Source organism: Rhipicephalus microplus, chromosome 7 (assembly GCF_043290135.1).
Source record: "Rhipicephalus microplus isolate Deutch F79 chromosome 7, USDA_Rmic, whole genome shotgun sequence".
Lineage (NCBI taxonomy): Eukaryota > Metazoa > Arthropoda > Arachnida > Ixodida > Ixodidae > Rhipicephalus > Rhipicephalus microplus.
Window position 1 is genome coordinate 70,422,166 of NC_134706.1, and position 25,766 is coordinate 70,447,931.

At 45.7% G+C, this 25,766-nt stretch overlaps 1 protein-coding gene and 1 non-coding gene across 8 annotated transcripts in view; both read right to left on the reverse strand.

The window, feature by feature from the left end:
• The window catches only part of LOC119179190 (uncharacterized), a 226,675-nt gene that overhangs the window by 71,301 nt on the left and 129,608 nt on the right, over nt 1-25,766 (reverse strand). The window lies entirely within an intron of this gene.
• Nucleotides 25,188-25,260, reverse strand: TRNAT-CGU (transfer RNA threonine (anticodon CGU)). The gene has a single exon. It is a non-coding gene; the product is annotated as a tRNA-Thr (tRNA).

The window sequence follows — 25,766 nt, forward strand, 5'->3', positions numbered from 1 at the left end:
CTTGTTTGAAATCTGGGTCGTAAATATCAGAATTAGGTGTATTTCTTTCAGCGCTTTTACTCTGCACTACAGCTACAGGAATGTTTTCTTCGCTGTTGAGGAATTTATCAACCAGAATAAGTGAACATCTAGCTAATTGTTTCATATATAAAATACCTCTTCAATAATAATTTCTACCTATATTCATTATATTATTTAGTTATGGCTTATATACGTAGTATGCTAAAGAAAATACTGAGAAAAATTGCCTAGTACTTGGCCAATAACCTCTATTGGGTATGAGCCATCTGAGCAGTAATAGAAGCAGACGTGTGGCTTCAAAGATTTTTCTCCGTTTTAACAAGCACTCTAGTTATAACTCAGGTACAAAATACAGTGTGGAAAATCTCTCTTGTGGGTTAGAGCCAAGACATAAGAAGTTGTACCCACCCCGAAGCAATACCTGTTCTAGTATCTTAGGTACATACGTAACCAACATTTGCAATAAATACCTTGTAAGAAAAAGAAGAACAAACTACGTACGACTCTGAATAGAACACTTGCTTTTCACGCGAACTATCTCTTTTCGATCTTCACTCAGGCCGAAAACAATAAAAATATTTTTTTATTTGCATCTTTTTCATTTTTTTCTGTCACGCCCAAGTAAATAATTTTTTCGCTCATAACCAACAACGCCGACGCCGAAATTTCTGTGAAACGTGCTCTTTAGCGCTAAGGCAATAATTGATTTTGCCGATCACCGCATCGTTTTTGTGCTCGCTGTTCTATTACACAGTTGCTTGAAACTATGCATGACATTGCTTGTTCTCTTTATGATCGAAGACATATCGATTGCTAAACTTTTGGCTTCTTCACAATTTTCCCGTCGAGAACAAGCTGGTTGATTGGATAGCGGATTCTTTGCAGTCACGCTCTAAAATTGTTACGTTTAACCGCTAAGTCATCTGACCTATTGATTACATCAAGGGTGCATGAAGGATTCATGTGTGGACCACTTTTGTTTTATATTTATATACATAACGCAGCAGATATTATCTTTGGACCCTCAAATCGACTTTAAATATACGCAGTTCACTGTGTCATCTTTAAAACCATCTGTATTTCACAATGCCCATGGCCTACAGGCGAAGCACCATGCAATCCAAGATGGCTGTGGAAAGATGATCAACCAGTGAACTCGCATAGAAAAAAATAGGACGCGCGGAAGTACTTCCCGTGCCGCTTTCACAGGTGGAACTCTTGATCGTCCAATGAATGTATATCTAACCAAAGTACTTTCCCAATGAATAGGAATACTGAATGTTCGCTATCTCACTTAATGCCGCAGTTCGTAGGGTAGTGTCAGCTGATTGTCGGTGTATCAACAGTGCTTTGCATAATCCTGTGCGTGCTACAGAAACCTGGGCCACCTAGAATTCACGTGTGAACTGAATGGCACTCCGAGATAATTTGTGTCGAGCCTGACTTGTGAATTTGGGATGGCAGCAGCGATAATGGTTGCTAAAAACCACTTCTGTCTTTTCACCCAGTTGGCCCTCGTCATCGGAACGTTCATCCCTGTCTGCGTGGATTGTGCCGCGCACGTACCCAAGACTGGTACGTGCCCTCTTCCGGAGGGTTGCAGCGATATCGGCGCTGATTTCCTGAGACCCCCTCACCCATTGTGTGATGCGACACCGGAGCGTTTGAGGAAGGCCGCAAGGACATCGACAGCGACAACGGTGGACTACATAAGCTCGTTCTCGATGCATCACCCGTTCAGTGGGCATGGGATGGCAGCAATGACAATGGTCGCTAAAAATCACTTCTGTCTTTTCACTCAGGTTGGTTGTTATTCTATTCACTGTAGATGTAATAACGTATGTTTGCTGCTATTCCCATGCCTACATGTTTTAATGGTTACTGCTGCATGTTTTAATGGTTAAAGCCAGACCCCAAAGTACGGGATAATGCAGTCCTATTAGCTATAGGTCGCTTAACGGAGCACCTTGATGAGCGGCACAACATTCTTCTAGCATTCATTGAAATAGTCAAAAATAACCAAAAGGTTCTCGATAACAAAGCGTCCAACTTTACAACACGTTTAGCAAACCTTGAAGAAAAGGTGAACGCTTTGGAAAACGTATCCGAGGAATCGCATTCGGATTGTTCTGTTTGGATTGCGTCAGTGGTTCGTAAGGAGAATGCTACCCTTCGCGCACGACTTGACAACTACGAAGACCGATCACGACGAGACAACCTAATGTTCCACGGAATTACTGATGCTGCAGCCGAAACATGGTCAGACACAGAAGCAAAGGTTAGGGTAATTCTTTCAAGTTCTTTCGAGATGCAGCTTTCAGATGACGCGATATTTCGAGCCCACAGACTAGAAGCATTTCTAACAAACAAGTGCCGCCCTGTTGCCGTACGGTTTGCGTCATTCAAAGATGGAGATAACATCTTTACCCAAAAAGCAAAGTTGCGCGGTACGAACGTTAGCATAAACGAAGATTTTTGTAAAGCCACATGGGCAGCCAGGAAAAAACTAACTGATTTCGGTAAAGCCAGCGGTCAAAAGTATTCAGTAAAATACAACAAGGTTGTTATTAACAAGAAAAGTTATGTGTACTGCCCAGTCACTGATCGTGTCTTGTGTGTTGTTCCAGTTGACGATAACAACGAAAACGACACTAACCTAAGTCCTCCTCGCTTGTCGGTCCAAGCGTCTTTGTAGCAAAAAACAAATCCACGACGTGGTACTGTCAAACACAATGGTTCCTTTCTGCATAGTAATGTGGGAAGTGTAATAGGCAAGCTAGACGCCCTGTTATCTCTGATTGACACCTGCCTTGCAGACGTCGTCGTATTGACAGAGACGTTGCTTTCCGCGGAAGTGTATACCTCCAAAGCTCTAAATTGCGAAAAACATACAAGTTTTATTGATGCGATCGTGGATCGCGTTCCGGAGGCGGTGTCCTCATAGCTGTTGCAGACGATCTGGTTTTATCGCACAGTAGCTCTCGTTTGCCCTCTAAAATTAGTGTGCGTTAGTGTTCGTCTACACAATAAAGACGCTCTTGTTTGTGCGCGCTGGCGGCCTCCTAATGTATCTGCTGGTTTTTCTTCAGATTTGTACGATGCCCTTAACATGCTTCTTGTTCGGTTTTCCGCTTCGCTTATAATTCTTTTAGGCGATTTCAATTTTCCCGACATCCATTGGAATTTGCCTTGTACCTTACCTGGCTCCAGTAATTAGCCAGTTGGTCAACTCGCCAACCCGTATCACGTGTACTAGTTTTACCATATTAGACCTCATGTTCACAAATAACCCTGATCTCATCCAGTTTGTGTCAGTCGTGCCAGGTCTCAGTGATCACTCTGCCATTCATTTTCTCGTACCGAACATGCCGTCAAAAATTAGTAAAACCACAAAAATAATCAGAAACTACGGGAGAGCTGACTACACGTTGATAAATGCTGAACTGAAGACATTTTCATAGGAATTTTTTACTAGCATTTCTGAACACTCGGTAAACAAAAATTGGCTACGCTCTAAAGCTAAAATCGAAGAACTTACATATCGCTTCATACCACGCCGTAAAATAACCGATAACAATTGGTCTGCTTGGTTCACACCTACATTAAGGCGGCTACATTAATGAAAAGAAGCGCATCTTTTGAAGTGCAAAGCTCTCGGGCAACATCAAAAGATGGGATGATTATCGTAGTGTAGCCGACTAGTACGCATGCCCACTTTCACTTGCCAAGCACTCATATTTTGAACAAACGTTGCTTTCTTTGTTAGTAACTAATCCTCGTAGATTTTGGCAGGTATTCCGTGGAAATAACAAAAAACAAATCGACCTAGTTTCAGGGAGCGAATCATTTATTCCGAGAAAAAATTGTTGCCTAGCTCTTAACAGTGTATTCGCATCTTCATTTGTAAACGTGGCGCATACCACTGTTCTTAACTTGTCTACTCACAACTACGATCTAATGGAGCCAGTACACCTTGATTGGGAGGGCATAAGGAAATTAATTGAAAATCTCAAGCCTTTTTTTCCCGCGGAGATGACGGAATTAATGCCAAGTTTCTCAAGAACACCACAATGTTTTCGTCCTTAATACTGTGCAGAATTTTTTCAGTCTTTGGAACCGAGTGCACTGCCAAACGAATAGAAAGTGGGGAAGGTAGTTCCTCTTCAAAAGTCAGGTAACACCAACGATCCCCACAATTATAGACCCATCTCACTATCTAGTGAGCCATGTCAGCTATTCGAACATGTCATTTACTGCAACTTAGTCAACTTTCTTGAGAGTAATTTTTTTACTAACTTTCAACATGGTTTTAGAAAAAGTTACTCGTGTGAAACTCGGCTTTTATGCTTTACTAATGATTTGTTCTCTGCTATTGATCGTGGTACTTTTATTGATTGTGTATTTATCGACTTTTCTAAAGCATTTGGCACAGTTTGTCACGAATTATTACATTTAAAATTAGGTCAACTAAATCTTGACCCACACATCTTAAAATTGATCAAGTGCTTCGTACGTAACCGCGAGCAATTTGTGACTTCTAATGAATGTAACTCTCCTCTTACTGCTGTAACCTCAGGTGTGCCTCAAGGCTCTGTATTAGGTCCCTTCCTTCTTTAATATATATCAATGATTTGCCTTATAACATTTACTCCTCTAATAACTTATTCACTGACGATTGTGTTTTATACCATGAAATTTTGACCTCTAACAAGACTGACACTCTGCAATCTGACCTAGACAATATTTCCTTGCGGTGTAATAATTTGTTAAAAAACTTAACACAAATAAATGCAAATCAATGAGGATAGCTCGTAACCTTTCAAAAGTTTCGTCCCCCTCGTACCTACTTAGTAACACTCCCCTAAACAACGTTTCTTCTGTAATTACAAGTAACTTGGTGTTATCATTTTAACAACCTGTCATGGCAGGCTCACGTTGACTACATAACATGCAACGCTAATTGAACTCTTGGCTATTTGCGTCGAAATTTTTCTCTTGCTCCATTTAACCTAAAGTTCTCCTCTATAAATCATTAGTGCGGTCAAAACTTGAATATGCGTCGTATATCTGGGATCCTCATATTCACATGCTCATAGACAAAATTGAATCCATTCAGAATCGCTCAGCATGTGTTATATAGTCCAATGACTCTCGAACTGCAAGTGTCGCATTAATGAAGGCTCAACTAAATTTGCATAACCTCTCAATACGACGCAAAAATTCACGTCTCTGTCTCTTTCATAAGATTTATCACACTAACAGTGTGATATCTCTTTCATAAGATTTATCACACTAACCTTCTCTGATTCACTGTTTTTCCAACCAGCCTACATATCAGCACGCAATGACCATCAATACAAGGTTGGGGTTTCCTTCTGCCTTACGAACGAGCACTTCAACTCTTTCATCCCTAGAGCATGTACAGACTGGAAACACCTTCTCGCATCGATCGCTTGAATCACAGACGCCAACGCGTTCAAATCAGTCATTTTTGAAACTGCATTACGATTTATTTTAATCCTGCTGTTTTGTTTTAATTCTTATTGATTTTTGTTGTCCCACTCCTCGCTATAATGCCCAGTGCCTTGCAAGTAAATAACCGAAATGAAATAAAATAAGCAAGTTGTGTGCTGTTGGGGCTACACAGGGCCAAATTTTTACCGTAGCTGTGGGTTGCAATAATACGCCGTCGTCATTACTTGCGCTGTAAGCATCATGCAGCTGCTTCTTCAACAGAGCACAAGCATTTAACTTCCCAATAAGTAGCGCATGTGTCAGAGCCATGATCAGACTCTACCAATACGCAATTCACTGCGCTTGGATGTTGGAGGTTTCATCAGTGCGATCGAAACAAAGATATCAAAACGAATGCACGCGTACGGTTTTCGCAACGTCAAAATTGTAAAAATTTGTTGAACAACAACGTCGCTTGGACGGCACCGATGAAGAGCAGGAGACGTTAGCGTGGACTGTAGTCGTAACTGCATATATCATTGCTCTAATTAATTCGCTTCGCTGGTCGAGCTGAAGCGTATTGAGGCATGCGTCATTTTAATATTCACTTTATTTGCGCTACACTCAATGCACAAGAAAAATTCCGCCATATCCACAAAGTGAATGATGATGAGTGGGCGAAGCTCCGGAGTTAAACCTGGTTAACCATGAATCTTCTGTACATTTTGCCCACTCGATTTTATTACATAGCTCCCCTAGCGTACGTCGCCGCACTAAATCGAACGATTGCCTTCAACCAATGACACGCGCCATATGTGACATCATTTCTATTTTATAAGATCTCGCGTCTTCCATCAACTACAAGTACCGCTTTCTAGTTTATAACATCTTGCATCTTTTCATCATCAGCTACAAGTACCACCATCTAGTAAACACTACAAGAACTAAACCAGAGGTGGCTACATACAGGAGACGGTACCACCATCTAGTGAACACTGCAAGAACTAAACTAGAGGTGGCTACATACAGGGGACGGTACCGCCATCTAGTGAACACTGCAAGAACTAAACTAGAGGTGGCTACATACAGGCTACAGGGGACGCACAGCCCACGCCCTAAGGAGCTTCACCCCTAAAACAGTTTTTTGTCGTTTTGAGCTTGCTTAAGAGTATGACATATTAAATACAATCAAATTGACTTACGAGCGTGAAAAAAAACATCTGCGCATGATGGGACGGGAAGTGCAACTTGCTCCTCGTGAGCTAGAAGCTTATCGTTCATCGTGGCTGTCACTCTCAGCGCGTTTACAACCATCTACGCCCAGTGAAAAATTCTCGACGTCAAGACGGTTTCTTTGAGAATTGCTGCTGAAAGTAATCTTAGGAATTTTTTTTGCCGAACGACTTCGACAGCACAAACAACGCGTCATTGCACAGTCCCAACAAGGCATTACTCACCACGTTTATATGGGGGTACATACGGAAAAATTTTTGCTCCAATACCAAGCAAAAAAGAAATCACTTGCAGTGTGCTACCATCGATCAAAAAACGTAAAAAAACAGGATGCGCGGCGTAGGCAGAGGTTTGAAAGCGCTAATTGTGAGCCTGAGCTACTTTCCGTTTGCAATGAATGTTATCAAATTCATGCACTACAAAATCATTGACGAATGCTATATGCACGTAAAACAAGGTGAGCTTCAACCGCAAACGTTAGACAATAACATTTACCTATCCAACGTGGCTGCAGAAAATCTAGCGAAGCTAATATATGTACTCTGCGGGCTATATGTGAAAGCGAGAGTTGCCACGTATTTCATGAAAACTTGCTCTCTAGCTCGAACAAATCAGATTTATCGTGTCACGGATGGTCTGGTATATTCATGTACGCACGCAACATACCGAGTGGTTTGTGTTCGTTTCTTGCTAACGCGTTAACACTGAGGCTAGCAAAAACCGACAAGGGAGCATCTGCCTACTGATCATCCATGAGAAGACGCTCCTGAATTCCGCTAAGCAGAGCGATAGTCTATGACATTGAGAATACTCGTGATCAGGAGGCGCTGAACAGCGCCCTTTTATCGTCGTTTTGTAACTGGACTGAAATATGTCAAATGTGTATTACCTTCCAAAATACTGTATTTACACCCTTTACAAATAAGCCTCTTTATTTCACATATATAATAACAGTATAGGTATAGTACGTGTTACGCAGTTTAAATACACTGTTGTAACTATCAGAACAAATTTAAAATCGCACACGTACGCCGAAACTTTCTGCAACAGTTTAGTTCTCCGAAAAACCTTGGTTTCTCCGACGCACAATCAACAACTCGACAACAGAATGCAGACTAAAACCGCGTATACACTCTAAGGCAAAATTACCCGAAAAATGAGTACCAGAGCCCAATAGGCGCGCGCGATGAACGAATAGACCGTTGAGGAGCAACCACAGAGGGAAGCGTGCAGCGCGAAACCACTTAAGTCTCCAAATGCAACGTCATGTTTGGTCTCGCGTTCACTCCGCGTGCAACGTCAAGTTTCGTCTCGCGTTTGCTTGCTCGAGCTGAACGACGTCGCTCGCTTAGGACTCGCCGATTTGTTAGCGGCACGGAGTTTCGCGGAGTTGTGGCTGTGGCCGCCGTTCCTAAGCTGTTGTGCTAAGGGGATCGAAATGAGTCTTTGACGATGTGTGACATGACGGTGAAATTATCAGCATATCATATCTCACGTATGTTTTCATTTCACCTTGCACGTATTTCTCATATGCATTTGTATTCATCCTCTGTCACGTGTGACTCACTATTTTACATACTTATTGTGCAGCCGTAGGCACACAGCATGCTGAAGACTGTTTGCGCTGGCGTCTGCGATGCCTGTCATCTATCTCTTTCACAAGATCAGCTTCACAAGGACTGTGCGAGATGTGAAGGTAAAGTTATTTGTGTGTCATATTTTAACGCTTGTTTTTATATTAATGAGCACGTACTTGTCATATGCGTGCATCTTCATATTCTGTGACTATTTTTACTATATTATGATATGTGCAGCCGTGGGAACACAACAGGCAGAAGTCTGCGTGCGCTGGCATCTGCAATGCCTGTCATCCATCACTTTCGTTCGAGGAGCTCCCCAAGGAATGAACAAGATTTGGGAACGAGACTGGACTTCTACACTTCACCATCAATTCACTTAAAAGAATGGAGAAACTTCAGGTGTATGTTAGATTTCGATATCTCACTTGTGTCGTTCGTTGTTGCCGTGACTGCGAAAGCTATTTTACATAGATGGCTAACTACTCTTTCGCGTGTTCTTTTCTGTGCAATTTGTTGCTCACTGCGCAGAAAAACAGGCGAAAAAAGTATTATGCCTGGCGGAAATTAAACAAAAAGCAATGTTTAATTGGGGACAAAAAGGTAATCAGATTGAAGTATTTGAGTGGATCAATCGTTCCTCCGGCAAGGTGCAACTGTGAGGACTAACGGTTGTCCGGTAAGGTGTATATGTGTGGATTAACAGTTGCTCCATATGGTGCGAATGCGAGGGCTAAATGTTAGTCCTTCCAAGTGAATTGTGGGACTAATGGTTACTCACTAAGGTGTAAGTGTGAAGACTAAATGCTAGTCCCTTGAGCTCATCTGTGAGGACTAACTGTTAGACCCGATGCCGTTAGTCCTTCAAAGGAATAATGGTTGTGACAGCCCTATTTGTACCCAAAAGGACGAACCACACACGCTTTTAACACCCTTTTGCCTTAGAGTGTAGCATTTGTCCGGCTCAAATTAGCATCGGTTAATAAATCACCTAGCCTCATGAGTGACATATATATAGCCTTGTTTGTATCTTCTTTTTTTAGCAATAAGGGTCATTTTTCGCCGTTATGACTTGAGTTTCTCGCCTCCTTCATATGCTCAAAGTTTATCGCTGCAGCCCCTCTCGAACATTGGTGCACCTGCAATCGCATCATCCTCCCGCATTATATGGTTCCCGGTCGTTCGAGTATTCTAGCATAATATGCTTCATTGCATCTTCTGCACATCATATCGATCTATTTTATCCTCTAAATATTTTGCTCAATATATTCAGTTCAAACTCTTCTCATTTTTTCACAAAACTGGACTATATATCGAATGAACTTGATGGGTAACTGCGCCGACTCTTTGTTGAGCAACTTGAAACAGAATTGCCTAAACGTGTATTTCAGGGAATTGTATTTTTTTTGACGTGGTGAACATCTACGTTTACAACTGCTAGTTCTCAAAAACTGACATGGCAATATTTGTAAATGAATAACATTTAAGACCGGTTGCTATCCTGTTAACTGAATTGATCTTTCGTGGGAATAGATTTTGTTTAAATTAAGGAACCAATTTTTATCCAACCACCCTTGAGTCTATCACACAGCCCCTGCCAGGCCGTGCCGACTCCGATCCGACCAACTTCGCGCCCACATGCCGACACTGAAGAGTGAACCAGTGGCACACCGACGACGACAATTTTGGTGCTATTGTGAGATATGAAGGAGACGCAGTGCCCTGAGGCACTTTGTCCCAGAGTGTCACGTAACTCATGGACAGATCATCACCCATAAGTCGGTCCTGGCACTTTCTTTCTCCCAGGGTCTCGTCAGAGAGAAGATTTGTTTTGGACAGACGGTCACAAGCTGGTAAGGGGGGCATCCTCAGCGCCACACAGACGCGGCCTGCCTCCCAGGGTACGAGCTAGAGAGACATGACAAAGGGGCTACACTTCGCCATGGTAACTTCTGTCACAACGCATTAAGTGGGCGCACCCTGGCAAAGTGGGCGATCTCAACGCGCCGGGCGCGTTGTGGTCATGGCTTGTCTTTTCGCCTCCACGGGTCATAAGACTCGACAGAGGGGCTACCCTTTGGCGCATCAACTTGCATCACCACACACAACGCAGACGTACCCTGACCCTCACCTAAGGACTTTTCCAATCGCTGCTCGGGTAGCCGCAATGCACGTGCCAGAACCACTGCCACACACAAGCGTATGCTGAACGAGCATCGCATTCACTGATTCAACCCCCACTGGGTGTGGCAGGTGTGCCGGCACGAGCGGCTAGCACCTGGAACGGTACTAAGAAAATACCCGCCAATGCAATGACTACCTTCACTGCGTATGAAACGCTTATAGCCTGTCATGTGAAAGAAGGACCGCCCTATGGCGCAGTAACTTATGTCACGGCACACAAAGTGGACGTACCCTGACACTGACGTACGTCTGGAAGCTGCTGACATCTCTAAAGATGAATGGCCTATCGTTTGGCGCAAGGCGCCTTGTGGTCATGGCCCATCTCCTGACGACTAGGGCCTAGTGAGATTCAGTTCGTTCTTTGAGGACTATAATATATTAATGTTTAGTGCACAAGCCACGGCCAATGCGCCGAACATAACGTTATATGTTGAATCAGCACAGGTAAAAGCCAGCTTCACCCTTCCCGGAGAAGAAAGTCACCTTCCGGCTCGGCAAGTAGAGTTGCCGGGCAAGAAGAAGCAGCCAAGAGGGATCTTGTGGGGAAAGCCGATGTAATGATTAAAGGAACGTTCGTCACTATGTTTGTCGATGGCGGACAGGAAAGGATTACCATCAACAATTTATTTGATGGCATGGGTGGAACGGCTGACGGCGCACGGATACGCTACCGTGTGCAGCGCCGTTGAGTTGGACGTCGCGGCCAACCCAGCAGTCAGGGTCGCAACTCCAGAGGTCCAGGATCAGGCCACGGCTCACGAGGACCACACCCGATAGGCCTCGCCCACGAACCTGCTCCCGGTTACTGCACCCAGACAGGAGCCGTTCAGCAGGCCCCGTCCTTGGACCTTGTATAGGCCGACGGACTCGACCCCGAACAGACACACTGGAGCTTGACCGTGGCCGACACGTACGGGTCCCACGTCCGGCTCAGGAACGCTGCCAGGAACTCGTCCTCTCGAGCGGCGCACCGCTTCGTCTGCCTTCGTGGCCTCAACCCTCGAGCTCTCTTTCCCACGTTCCTTCTTCTTGGCCAGGGCACCGTCAGGTACCTTAGGGTGCACACTGCAGCTCATGAGCTCGCGGTTTACGTCCGAGTCTGGCGCGTCGCTCGGTACGGCTCGGCGCCGCTCGGCGATCCTCGATTCAGCCAGAACTCCCCTGGCACCTGGATCCTCGGCCATCCTAAACCTTGCCCGGCTCCGTGGTCCTCCGTACACACGCCCGCGTCTCGCCCGGCAGAACGTCTCGCTCGTCCCTTGCCGATGTGCGACGCTCTGGTGACACCGGCGCTTGATGGCACGGGTGCGGCTACGGAGCAGTCAACTCGCATCAGAGACGCGATGCTCCATGCGGGGAATGGCCAGCCCGTCCAGTGAACAGCTTGCGTCGAGACGCGATGCTCGGCGCAACCGTGACCATTAGCCAGGCCACCTATGTCGCTGTGCCGAACGGCTGACCGTGGAGACGCCTCGCGAGATCCGCGATGTCCTCGGCAAGGAAGAAAACAGCAGGCCAGGCCGCGCCCCGAGATGCAGTACTCGTGCCGGCAACGTCACTCCAGCTGGTAGTTCGATGGCAGTAGCGTGGACAGCCGCGTTCCCAGGCCGGAACCTGGATCGCCTGCGTCCGCCGCTTCGGCCCGCTGTCTCCTGTCTGCCGCTGCTCCGGCTCGTCCCCAGCCATAAAGCCTACTGCCGCGTCATGATCACACGTGGCCCAATCGTGGCACGCCACCTCTATGGGCCACCACTGGTCATCAGCTGATTGGCGCACAGTTGCCTCGTAATCGCACGTGCCTTGTCCCGCACCTTCCTTTTCTCCTCTTCTTCTTCATTTCTTGTTGTCGCCTTCGTGCCACCTGCCCTCCGCTCGTCTTCTTCAGTTCTGGTTTGACATTCCTCGGCGTCTTTAAGTCCTTTCCTTACACCCGACAAAGCGTCAGATTTATCATTGCCACCGCTCTATGCTGTTACGAGGGCGCGACGCCAACGCGGTGCCGAAGGCGCCACTGCTCCGAACTCCGCCAATGTCGCCAGCCGTTTGGTAGCATGTGTTACTCAGCTCGCGACTGCTTCTGCGCAGACCTGATAGACGAGCGGTCGAGCCGAGGGTGAGTTAAGGCAAGGTTTACGTACAGAATAAAAATAGAGGCGTTACAAATTCGGCACTAGGGCCAACAGCTTAGGCACTCGAACAGCCGAGATGTCTTCTTTCGCACGCATCCGTCGGCTTCTTTTCGCCGCATAGGTCAACTGCTGGCGACGTGTCGCTTGGAATTTTTATAGGCACCGAGTGGATCTTTGCGTCACCAACGTCCAACCCGAAGCGCCGCTGGCCGTGGTGTCAGAATCCTACAATGGGGAAGCGCCGCTGCGCGTGGTGGCACCAAAGCACGAGGGAGGTTGCCACGCATTGCGTAAGACTAGCCAGACTGGAAGGCGCCGATTGCTTCATCGGGCTCGTGGGCTGAGGGAGCTTGCTGTGCATTGCGGACAGACCGACGCAAACTTGATGACGTCGTTGAGTTGATTGCGTCAGGCTGACTCAATCGCTGGCCTTGACACAGAGTGCTTTTCTATAGGCAGTGGACTCCCAGGCGTAATAGCACCCCCGCCGCGAGAAATTGCGCCTTAAAGACGAGCTGCTTTCACGTGGCTCGGATGTCGAGTACGCTCGTTCGCCAGGTCCCTTCAGTTTGGCCTCCAGGGTCATGGGGAGAATGTAGCTCTAGGCTCAGTTCTGGAACACATCCCCTTCTTAAGGATAGATCCCAGCTCCACTGAATTGTCACCACATTTATTCAGCCAGCTTCACTCGTCTCTTTTGACGGTTTTTGGTCTCAGCAGTTGTCGATGGTTCTCCAACATTTTAAGAACGCTTCAACAACAGACAACACACGACACAAGCAAGTGCCCTCGGTTACCCAATAGAACACCAGACAAAGAATAGTACAACATATACCTGGCTACGTCTTTATCGAAATTTTGTTCCCTCTACATCAAGAGGCGCATGTGGGACACAAGGCTTTTAAATTGATAACTCAAAACTTTTCACGCACAATAAAGTATTGAAATAGAATGCAACATAAAGTTGGCCCCTGGAGATCACTCTGGACGAGAGCACTCAGCTAAGGCATTGATGAGGACAAAATTTTGCCCCGATTCGCCAGCGAGAGACTGAAATGTGGAGAATGTACTAACTAAAACGCACGGGTCAATGCATCTACATTAGCGCTTAACGTTCCTTTTTTGTATCTAATGTCAAAATTGTGCTGTAAGAGTGTCAAGCTCCTACTCAGTAAAAGGCCACTTTTAGGCGACATGTTATATAACCAGGTTAGAGGACAGTGGTCCGTTCGACTACAAACTTCGAACCGAGAACAAATCAGGCTAGCTTTTGAACGGTCCACACGAGGCAAGCGCATTCCTTTTCAGTGGTGCTGTATGTCTCTTCTCTGCCGCACAGTTTTTGACCTAAATACAAAACTGGCTTTTCGCTACTAGTACTGTCTTTCTGGAAAAATATAGATTCCATGCCACGCTCACTTGCGTCGCATTAAACGACAAAACTCTCAGAGAATTCGGGTGCTATGACAATGGGCGTTTCGCTTCGGGCCTCGTTTAGCTTGCAAAACGCATTCTTCTTTTCTGAGTCCCATACTACTTTAACCAGCTCGGACTTTTGAAGTGCGTCAGTTAGAAGGCTGGCAATGCTAGAGTAGTTTTGCACGTAAAGCAGATAGTACCCAGCTAGGGCCACGAATGCCCTTATCTCAGACTTTTTTGTTGTACGTGGATAGTTCACGACGGTGGGTACCTTAATTTTTGAAGGTCTACGCCGGCCGCGCCCCACAACGTGCCCGAGGTATGAAACCTCGCCACAAACTATGTGATATTTATTAGGTTTCACGGTAAGACCAGCTTCTTTCAACCTGTTCAGCACGATGCCTAAATACTTGACATGTTTTTCTAAGTTGTTTGAAAAGAGAGTGACATCGTCAAGATACGGCAGAGCGAATTCAGAGAGACCATTAGGAACGCGGTCTTTTAAGCCTGAAAAGCAAAAGGGCGCAATTTTCAATTCAAAGCTCAGCTTAGGTGGACGATACGTTCAGAATGAAGAAACAAATGCGGCATAGTGGCCTGCGTGATATGTAAGGGGCACTTGACAATACCTTCGCACGAGGTGTAACGTGGAAATATATCTAGACTCTAACACAGTTTCTGCCCTTTCCTTCAGGTTTGGTATCGAGTTATGGCATTAAGACGCTGATAATCGATGCATGGCCTCGGATCTTTTTCCGGCACATGAACCAATACTAGAGGGGATGTAGTATAGCCACTCTCGCCTGGTACTATGACTCCCAACCCAAGTATTTTATCGATGTCTTCTTTCATGATCTGCCTTTGCTGAGGAGAACATCTATACGGCTTGCTACGGATTTTCTCCTCACAAGTTAGCTAGATATCTTGTTCAATCACCGTCGTGTTCCGGGACGGTACGAAAACACGTATTCAAACTCAGAAACAATCCTTCTCCGGTCCTTCTTCTCGACTTAACTTAACCTAGGCTTTATGTTCAACACCTTCAAGATTACCCCCGATCCCTTTTTGATTACCTCACTAGAGGTCAAATTTTCTGCTCCCTGTTCTTCAGAAGCATTGAAAAGCAGATGTAAAACCGCGTGACGTTGAACGTATGATTTTATCAAGTTACTGTGGTAAATTTTGCTCGGCTGCCTTCCTCAATTCACTTCATAGTTGGTATCAGAAAGCTTCAATATTACTTTGGTGGGTCTTTCCCAATGAACTTCAAGCTTGTTCTTTTTGAACGGCCACAGCAGCATTACTGACTTCACAATTCAAAGGTGCGCTTCTTCGCCTATTTGTCGTAGCACTTCTTTGACAACACTTGCGCAGCCTTCATGTGGCTTTCCACAAGATCTTTCGTTTTTCTCAGCCTTTGAAGGATGTCTAGAACATACGGAACTACGCTAAGGTCCTCATGAAATCCCTCCGAGGACTCATGTAGCATTCGCAATGGTGTTTTGAAACTCCTGCCATACACAAGTTCTGCAGGGCTAAAGCAAGTGTTCCCATGAATAGCCGATCTCAAAGCGAACATAGCGGGAGGAATACACGTTTTTCAGTCACATTTGTCATCGTAGCAAGAAGCTCTGAGTATCAGTTTTAGAACAGAATATATACGCTCTACCGGACTAGATTGCGGCTCATGGATCGAGCTGTGCACTACCTTCATTTCACATTTATCCAAAAAGGTTGAGGTAAGGCAGCTGGTGAAGGCACTACGATTGTCGCATTGGATTTCAGAAGGGAATCCGACGCGTGGAAATATAGATGGCAGCGCATCCATGACAAGATGGGAGTGAGCTCCTTCAGTGGTAACGCTTCCGGAAATTTTGTGGCTACATAGAGGGCCATCAGGATTTACCGACAACCTTGCCTTAACTCTGGCAATGGCCCGACGATATCAATTACTAGGTGCCAAAAAGGTTGTATGGTAATTGGCAAAAGCTTCTTGGGTGCCTTCCACTTGTACGTGAATTTCCTCGCTAACTGACTAGTGTCGCATGAGCGTACAAAGTCTTGGATATCCTCCCAGCTTTTAGACCAATAAAATTGAAGGAAAACTCTAGCCTTGGTCTTTTTTATGCCGAGATGCCCTGCCCACGCGTTTTCATGTGCCTGTTCCAATAGTTGGCGACGATACTTTTGTGGCACCAAGAGCTGCTCCTACTTGCAACCTTGCGCTTTGTGTAGCTCCGATACAGGATCCCTGCTTTCTCAAAAAAGGAAACATTGTTTTCTTTTTTTCCTAAGTTTATGCTTTCCATTAGTATTTTATTCGAGAGGTGCGGGCGCTGCTCTCTAATGAGCGTTTCTCGATCAACCCTCGACGGCTCATTCCAACTTTACGCTACAGGTGAGAGCATTGCACCCCTCTCGCTCTGACTCAATGGTGCCATGTTGTCTCCTCTGCCTACACAGACCGCGCCAGTCGCTTCGACGACAGGCCGCTCGAGTGACTGCTCAAATGACTCTTACGGAGAATATTCTGTCTGAGGTTTCCTCGACTCGCCGCCAATATCTCACAGATCACCAGTATATGCAGATGGTGTTTCACCACATTGAACAAAATCAAGTTCCTGCGTAAGCATCTACGCCTGCGATCGCGTGAGGGACATGCACGCTAAGTTGGAGGAGATCGATTTACCCTGCTCCTCGAGAAGCTGCTCTGAGTTTTCAGAAAATAGGTAAGAAAAACGATCGGGAAGCGCGGCCGACACAGCTGCTTTGGTGCGAAGCTCACCGAACGGGTCTTCAATGACAACAGTAGCGATTGGTAAGCAAGCCCTGTGCTCCTCGACAACTTGTCTGCTGCATTTTCTTGTAAAGTCATCCAGAAAGACCAACGAAAGATGGAGAACGCCTGAAGTGCTCGAAGTGCTCGACACGTTTTCCCATTCACACTAATTTCTCGGAGGTACGGCTTTAACAACCGCATGTTCTTTTCCGATTCTTGGATTGTTGCAAAAGCAAACTTTTTCATACTGCTTATCGCGATATGCCCTTTGTTTTTGCATTTATAGCAGACTAGCAGTTTCCACAATTCAAACGCCCGTGTGGTGTCAATGTGTTGTTTAGGAACCTCACTTGACTTCTTCGCTTTCGTTTGCTCTTCCCCGACAGTGTCCTTCGTAAGAGATGGGTCCTTCCTGAACTTACGGTGTGGAGCTAGTTCCTATTGATCAGGTTTCTTTGAAAAGCCCTCTTTCCTTTCATTCTTTTCAACGCACACTGCCTTGCTTTGCAACTTTCGGCTAGTAAAATACTCCTCAGATAACTGTGCTGCCTTGTTTAGCTGCACTTCAACAAGTTTGCCCTGCAGCCAAAGTTTGACATCCTCCTCAATGCCACGGTAGAATTGCTCCAATGCAATGCATTTTACAACTTTATTTATCGTGATCGTCATTAGCACGTTCGCCCTTGAACCATTCAATAAAATTGGCTTTAGGACGAAATGCGAAGTCAACCTGTGACTCATTCTCATATTTAGCATACCGGAACCTTTGCCTGAAGGCCTTGGGTGATAACTTATAACGTCTCAAGAGCACTTCCTTAACCTTGACATAGCTCTCAAGCTCTTCCATCGACAAGCACGTTATCACCTTAGACACTTCGCCGGAAAGAAGAGCTAACAGGTTCTGCACCCAAAGAGACCGGTCCAAAGCATTTCGCTCACAGACGTGTTCAAACTTGACGAGATACTTAGCCATGTCCTCGCCTAATAAGAACGGTGGCAGTTGGTCCCGAATTCTATAACCGCTGACTTGAACTGTCGCAAACGCTACGCAAGGCGCCTGCGAACACTGTAGGATTGCCAATTCTAATCGTTTCAACTCGAGGCGCTCCTGTCTCTCGGCCTCCTCACGCTCGCGACGTTCGCGCCTTTCAGCTTCTTCACGTTTGCGAACTTCTGCTGCTCGCTTTTGAGCCTCCTTGTGGCGTGCTTTGATATCCGGCCAGTCCTCATCAACTTCCTAGCCGACACTCCTTCGTCCTTCATGATCTCAAGCATCGCTTGCTTTCGTTTCGCACGGCCCAAAGTAATGCCACGTTCCTCATAGGTTTCGTCAAGTTCCTTTGCTTTAAGGTTCTCCATCGTTCACAACAGTCTCTTGCTGTTTTCCCTGTTAAGAATCTACTTGCTCTACCCACTATAATCTACTTGCAAGACGCGCAAGCAATTTTCAAAACTGCCGTGTTTACATCCTCCACCTTACCTCTGGTTTCAAAGCGCTCTGACTTGGTTTAAAACAATCAAAGCTCATTCACTTATGCTTCACATAGACGATCTCTGAACTACTATAACCTGTACTAGAGTAGTCTGGTGAACTGAGTGGAAAACATCAGGCACTCACCGCATCGATGTTGCTGAGGCCGGCGAATCCCGCGGCTGCCAACCACAGTTATGAAGGTGCGACACCAACACGGTCCCGAAGACGCTACTGCTCCGAACTCCGCCAAAGTCACCAGTCGTTTGGTAGCGTGTTTTAATAAACTCGTGACTGCTTCTGCGCAGAGCTGATAGACGAGCGGACGAGATGACGGTGAGATAAGGCAAAGTTTAGGTAAAGCATAGAAATAGAGGCGCTACGAATTCGGCACTGGGGCCGACAGCTTAGGGATTCGAAGAGCCGAGATGTCTTCTGTCGCACGCATCCGTTGGCTTCTTTCTGCCGCATAGGTTAACTGGTGGCTACGCGCTGCTTGGCTTTTTTATAGGCACCGGGTGGATTTTTGCGTCACCAAGGTTCAAGCAGAAGGGCCGCTGGCCGTGATGTCAGAATCCTCCAACGGGGACCCGCCACTGCGCGTGGTTGCACCCAAAGACGAGAAATGTTGCCACGCATTGCGTAAGAATCGCCAGACTGGAGGGCGCTGATTGCTTCATCTGGCGCGTGGGCTGAAGGTGCTCGCTGTGCGTTGCGAGACAGACCGGCGCCACCGCTTGATGACGTCGTTGAATTGATCGCGTCAGGCGGGCTCGATCGCTGGCTTTGACACAGATATTCCTTGCAGAGACGATGACATTCGGTGTGGACTCACAGGCGTAACAATTCCCCCGTCTCTCAGCCCACCTCGGCGCCAATTACATAAGCTGCCATCACCTCTGAGCCACCTTAGTAGCCTTCACTCTATGCCCGCCCTGCGATGCCGTTTCCCGCCTCACCACCGTCAATAAGTTCTGCACCGCCGCTTTGCTACGCAGCGCCTTCGCCTCCATTTTTCCGCCATCCAGACGTGTGGCGAACCTGTGGTGTCGCTGGCTAAGTCTGTCACATTTGCCGCTGCTACATACCTTCCTTTTTCAATGCAATGACCACACCGAATTCCTCGCCCCCTAGCACACCAATGACTCCCTTCTCGGATAACCGGCCCTCCTCCTCCACTGCCCGACTCCCATCTCCTCGACGACGCTTTTTGTCCCCCATGCGTCACCGCTCTGCTACAGAGGAGGCAAACTGATAGCTGCAGCTCCGGGGGCAAGTTAGACAGCCCAAAGCCTTCATGCCTTTTGCCGCGAAATGTTATTAACGTGGTGCGTTAGAGAAGTTTTTTGTTCAAGCGCACTAAAGAGCAGGTGGACAGAAGAAGCTGACAAGGACAGCAAGCACTGTCCTTGCCAGCCTCTTTTGTCGGTCTGCTTTAGTGCGCTTTACCTTTATTTTCAATTATGAACGTAATAAAACTTGCCCAGCCTGCATCTTGCAGCGTTATAAAGTTCATTTTGTAGAAATTGCGCGGTTGGCGTCGGCCCCGTTGGTTGTGAGTGAAAAATTCTCTGTGACCAAAAATTGAAAAAGCAAAATAAAATAAAGAATAACAATTTCAGTCCCATTGAGGATTGAATTGGGGCCATTCGCGTGGCTAGTGGGTGTCCTACCAGGAAGTAACGATATAACTTGCAGCTTCTTCGGCAAAGAAAAAAAACACAACATAAATGCCAAGTAGTTGAAGGAGTTTTCTTAAAGCATTCTGTTCGACAGGTGTCACGACGGAAACAAGCCAATTGGACAATTTGTAGGTGCACTTGGGAGGCCAATAAACTACGCCAAAAAAATGCAAGAATACTGCAGCCATCGCCGCTAAAAACACACGAAACTTTCAAACAGCTCTAAAAGTGGACAACTATGGCCATTTAGTGGAAAACATATCATGCCTTTCCACTAGCGTTGATCAAGCAGACAGCAAACGCTATATAATGTGCTACCATCTGTGAAGCATTGTTCAACTCTTGATGCACCTCCAAGAAAATGCCATTTCAACAAACCACCACAAAGCTTTTCTTTCTCAAGACACCATTAAAAAAGTGAAGTACTGCAAAAGCCATGCCACCGACCACAAGGCGATACGTGTGGTGGTCCGGCGGGCCGTCTGAAGAGGTCGCCAGGAGAACGAGTCGAACAATTCACCAGATAACTAACGCAAGACGGACGACAAATTGTGACCATTTACGAATACAAGCGTCAAGCATACGCGCAGTTCATAATTCAGTACCCTGTGACTATATCACACTACAATATTTTAATGAAATATTTTAAAAAAATCTGGTAAATAGATCGAAAACATGTACAATACTATAGATATTTCGCACTAGTGCGCGCGCGCGCGTTTGTGTGCGTGTTTGTTTGTGTTGCAAAATTATCAATAAGTATGCACTTAGTGGTTGAAACGCGCGCTAGGGGCCGGATTTCGCTATCGTGTTCAACTCTTAAAGGTGAAGCTTAAGAGTGCCCAATTTTGAAGTTGTTGCCAAAATGACCGCCGCCGTAGCGCTTATTGACACACGAGCTGCCATTTCCTTCATCCCTGAGACACTGTGCCGCAAGCTAAAGAAGCTGACGACGTCGTTGTGAAGACTGATGTCCCCTACTGCTAGCTCCCAGTGCTTTTCGCCATCATCTGTGTACAAGGCGAAAATTACCATTCAGGACGCACTCTACGTTAACTAGTTTTTTGTGCTACCCTCCTGCTCCCACGACATTTTTTTCTCGTGTGGGACTCCCTCTCAAGCCATAGTGCCATCATAGACAGCTCTCGTGCGGAAGTTCCTCTCACACCCTTAAAGTTCTCTCCTTCAAAGGATCCTCCTCCTCACAAACGTGTTGTCGTGGAAGACAGAGATATGCCTCCCCGCACGTGAACCCTTGTCTTCTTAACAACTGCGCCACACGGGGCAGCACTCTCCACTTCGTCAGAGTATTTCCTCCGTCGCCGAGGCTTACGACTTGCCTTTGTAGTGTTCTCACTTAAACACGGTGCGACGATAATGCTCGTTGCCAACTCACTCACAACCACCGTGACCTTGCCTCGAGAGAAATCTGTGGGGCGTGTACAAGGCGCCAACCTCCTGAGTTCCCTGGAGATCGCTGAGGATGAACGCTATCTTGAGATAAATGCTATGATGTCACCTGTTTCGACGTCTTGAGCCCTAGATAAGTTCTGCCCTTCGATCGCCGATTACTTATCTCCATCGTATCGCAGTGAACTGACTCTTTGGCATGACCTCCGCTCATCTTTCGATTGTGCCCGGTCTACTATAGGCTGCCTGAAGAGCGTTGCTCATCACGTCGAAACCGGTTCCCATGCTCCGTTATGCTAACAACCCTATCGAGTCTTCAGGCCGGATCGCAAAAATATTAACGAACGAGTAGCTGACATGCTTCAGTGAGAATTTATTCAGGCGTCCCAAAGCTCCTGTCCTTTCCTGTGGGGCTTGTGCGCAAGAAGGAAGGAACCCTAGTATTCTGTGTCGACTATCGCGCCTCAATGAAATAACCCGGAAGGATGTGTACTCGCTTCCACGCATTATTGTTGCGTACGACTGCTTATAAGGCGCAGAATATTTTTCGCCCCTAGATTTACCCTCCAGGTATTGGCAAGTACCGATGGCAAACACTGCGATATATATATATATATATATATATATATATATATATATATATATATATATATATATATATATATACATATATATATATATATATATATATATATATATATATATAAGGGAAACGAGTGTATATTCGTGTTTTACACACTATTAATGAGATCTAACAGACAATAATGCCAAGGAAGGTATTGGGGAAGTTATTTGGCCATTTGTAATGTAAGTGAGAAGAAAAAAAAAGAGGGTGAAAACATATCTTTCCGTGGGCAGGAAAAAGTTCACGTGATACGTTACGCCCTACGGTCTCATAAAGAGTGTGCCACACTCGCCTCTATGACTATTGATGGTGCTGACTGACACACCCGCGTTTGAATTCACATATATACCCAATAAAGTGGCTGGGAGGATAGTAGCCATGGTAGCTCAGTGGTAGAGAATCGAACACGTTATTCGAAGGTTGCAGTTTTGGTTTCTGCTCACGACAAGTGAGATTTTCATCCACTTTTCTTTCTTTATATTTACTACAGTACAATTTGGTCTAATAACTTTTCCAACACTTTCCTTGTCTGTAAAATAATATATATATATGTGACGTATCAAGTGATGGTTAGTAGAAGTCAAGAAGGAAGAAGTGCAGGTGGAATAAACATGGGTTATGAGCCAGGCCACGTCTCCCATTCTTCGTAGCGTCACACAAGTCGACAGGATGAAGACCTCGCAACCACTTCATCGCCCGGCCATCGTCATCGAAGACCTCAGCGAGACGCAGTGACCGAACGTGGACCACCATGACCACCAAGCATCATGACAGCAGCATCAGACGACCTTCCCATCCCCAAGTACACCGGAGCAGCGGACGATGGACCTGTACAGGACTGGTTCAACCTGTTCGAGTTCCACACTACCGCTGCATCTTGGTCGGAACGGGAGATGGTTACGAACTTCAGCGACTACGTCACCGGTGAGGCATTTAAATTTTATCTAATTCACATATTCCAGAACGACGAGTCATGGCAAAAAGTCAAAGAGGAAATGATCGCCCGTTTCAAAGAATACGATGAAGACCTGTACATACCTCATCAGCTGAAGTCTCTTCAACTCAACCATCACAGTTACGCGAAGTCTTCCCGCAGTAAGCGTATTTCCCAAACAAGACTTCGGAGTAAATATTCCACCATTGTACCATCGTATGACTCGTACAAATACACTTCACGCATTACAACACCAACTAAGGACTTGCACGTCGCAGCAGAGAAGGTAATGCCACCGTATGCCTATAGGAATGTAGACCATTTTGCCAAAAGACGAGACTTACGGTTGGATTTTTCACGGGCAAATAAATCGGCATTTCCAATGTATTTACGCCACCATAATACTTCAGGTATTACTGAACAACCCGAATCACTTGATGCTTCGTGTCGCACACATGGCCCACACGGCTTCGGACGCGTGGCATTTACGCATGATGAGTTAGTAAATCCACATGAAACCAAACCAGACAACGAATGTTCACAGAAACATCATTCGTTCAAAGTATTCAGCTCAGCAGTTCCATCTCCTGTCATCAACTTTACTGATAAACCTAATGAAGCACCTCACAAGATCGTAGCATTTACGCATGACGAGTTAGTAAATCTGCACGAAACCAACCCAGACAACGAATGTTCACCGGAATCTCATTTGTTCAAAGTATTCAGTTCAGCAGTTCCACAGAGACAGAAGCATTCACAATCAGCATCTTGTGAAGAAAAGTGTTCTGCAGAAGCATCGAGTGTTCATCAATTACAAGATCGAAGCGACGTGAATACAGTATACAACCTCACTGCATATAATGAAAACAAAACCGCAGGTGCGACTTCTGATGACATAAGTACGCTTCAGGCAACGACCAATAATGAACGGTTTATAAATACAGAAGATTCAAGTGCATCAAACCCGCCCCATTATCTTGCGCCGGAAACAGTTGCATTGGTTGGCGTCGTAGAAGCCTGCGGAGGACTCGCTAAGAATCCTGGTGCAACACGATCAATGTCACACCACAAGCAAGTTGACGAAACGAAGAAATTACAACGTCAACGCATACTTCAACATTGTCAACGGCGAAACAAAACTTTATTGAGTGCACTCTTAAGGCTTGAAGAACATTGCAAAAAGGCCCATCGTGGTGGATACATTCTCCACCAAAGATCAAGAATGTGCCTTCCATCAAACCATCTGCGACATCGCCATAGAAAAATTTGCAAAAGCCACAAAAGCACCCCTTGTACTCGGCAGAAACACAGGCAGCGCCCAATCAACCTCCATCAACGCGCACGCAAGCTGCCTGCACGACCTGTGCCACGACGAAGAATTAGATGCCTACGATATCTGAACTTTCCATTCTGCAAGGTGTTCGAACCTCGTTTGTTCTTCACAAGAATGCCGGCTGTGATTTCCGCTATCTCCACGTCCAAAGCATTCTTGTGTTATCCAGGACGCAACCATCAGCCTCGCCCACCAGAACTCCTGCGTTAACCGGACTGCTGCACTCTTTTCTGAAGTTTTGCGAGTTTACGGAACACCACGGGGCCAATTGTGCATTTTGACATTTGTGACTTCTCAACCTCTCCTTGTTTACTTTTTGTTGTGCATAATCCATGCCTTCTTTCGGGGGGAGGGGGAATCGTGTGACGTATCAAGTGATGGTTAGTAGAGGTCAAGAAGGAAGAAGTGCAGGTGGAATAAACATGGGTTATGAGCCAGGCCACGTCTCCCATTCTTCATAGCGTCACATATATATATATATATAAATATATAAAAGAAGGTGTCCTTGGATTCAGTGGAAAAATACGAAAAATTGAAGGACAGGCAGAACGAAATTTTTTTGTTTTTTCTACGTTTCAGCCTGGGACCGGCCTTCATCAGAGAAAAGTTCCTGGATGAAGGCCGGTCCCCAGCTGAAACGTAGGAAAAATGAAAAGTTTTGGTTTCTCCTGTTCTCCACTTTTTGGTATGCATATATATATATATATATATATATATATATTTATATATATATATATATATATATATATATATATATATATATATATATATATATATATAAGGGAAAGAAGTGTATACCTAAGGGCTCGTTTTTCCGTGTTTTAACACAATATTCTTGAGATATAACAGACAGTAATGCCAAGGAATGTACAGGGGAAGTTATTAAAACCAATGGAATGTAAATGAGAAGAAAGAAAAGTGGATGAAAAAATTACCAACTGTGAGCAGGAATCGAACCTACGACCTTCGAATTACGCGTTCGATGCTCTAACCACTGAGCTATCACAGCGGCCCTCCCTCCATCCACTTTTTTTTGGGTTTATCTGTGAATTTAGAAGTAGGAGCGACAGTCAGCGCCATCTATAAGCCAAACAACGAGTGTGAAAACACTCTTATGCGCATGTTTGGCGTCACGTAGCACGTGAACTTATGAGCGGGCAGCTGATTAATTGTCCCTCTTATACAACCTAAACACACCAAGTCTGCCAGTACCAGACCCTCGTTCAATGAAATAAGGGAAAGAAGTGTATACCTAAGGGCTCGTTTTTCGGTTTTTCAACACAATAATAATGAGATCTAACAGACAGTTATGCCAAAGAATGTACAGGGGAAGTTATTAGAACCAATGGAATGTAAATAAGAAGAAAGAAGAAAGAAAAGTGGATGAAAGAAAACCCAGCCGTGAGCAGGAATCGAACCTGCAACCTTCGAATAACGTGTTCGATGCTCTAACCACTAAGCTACCGCAGCGGCCTTCCCTCCATCCACTTTTTGGGGTTTATATATGAATTTAGA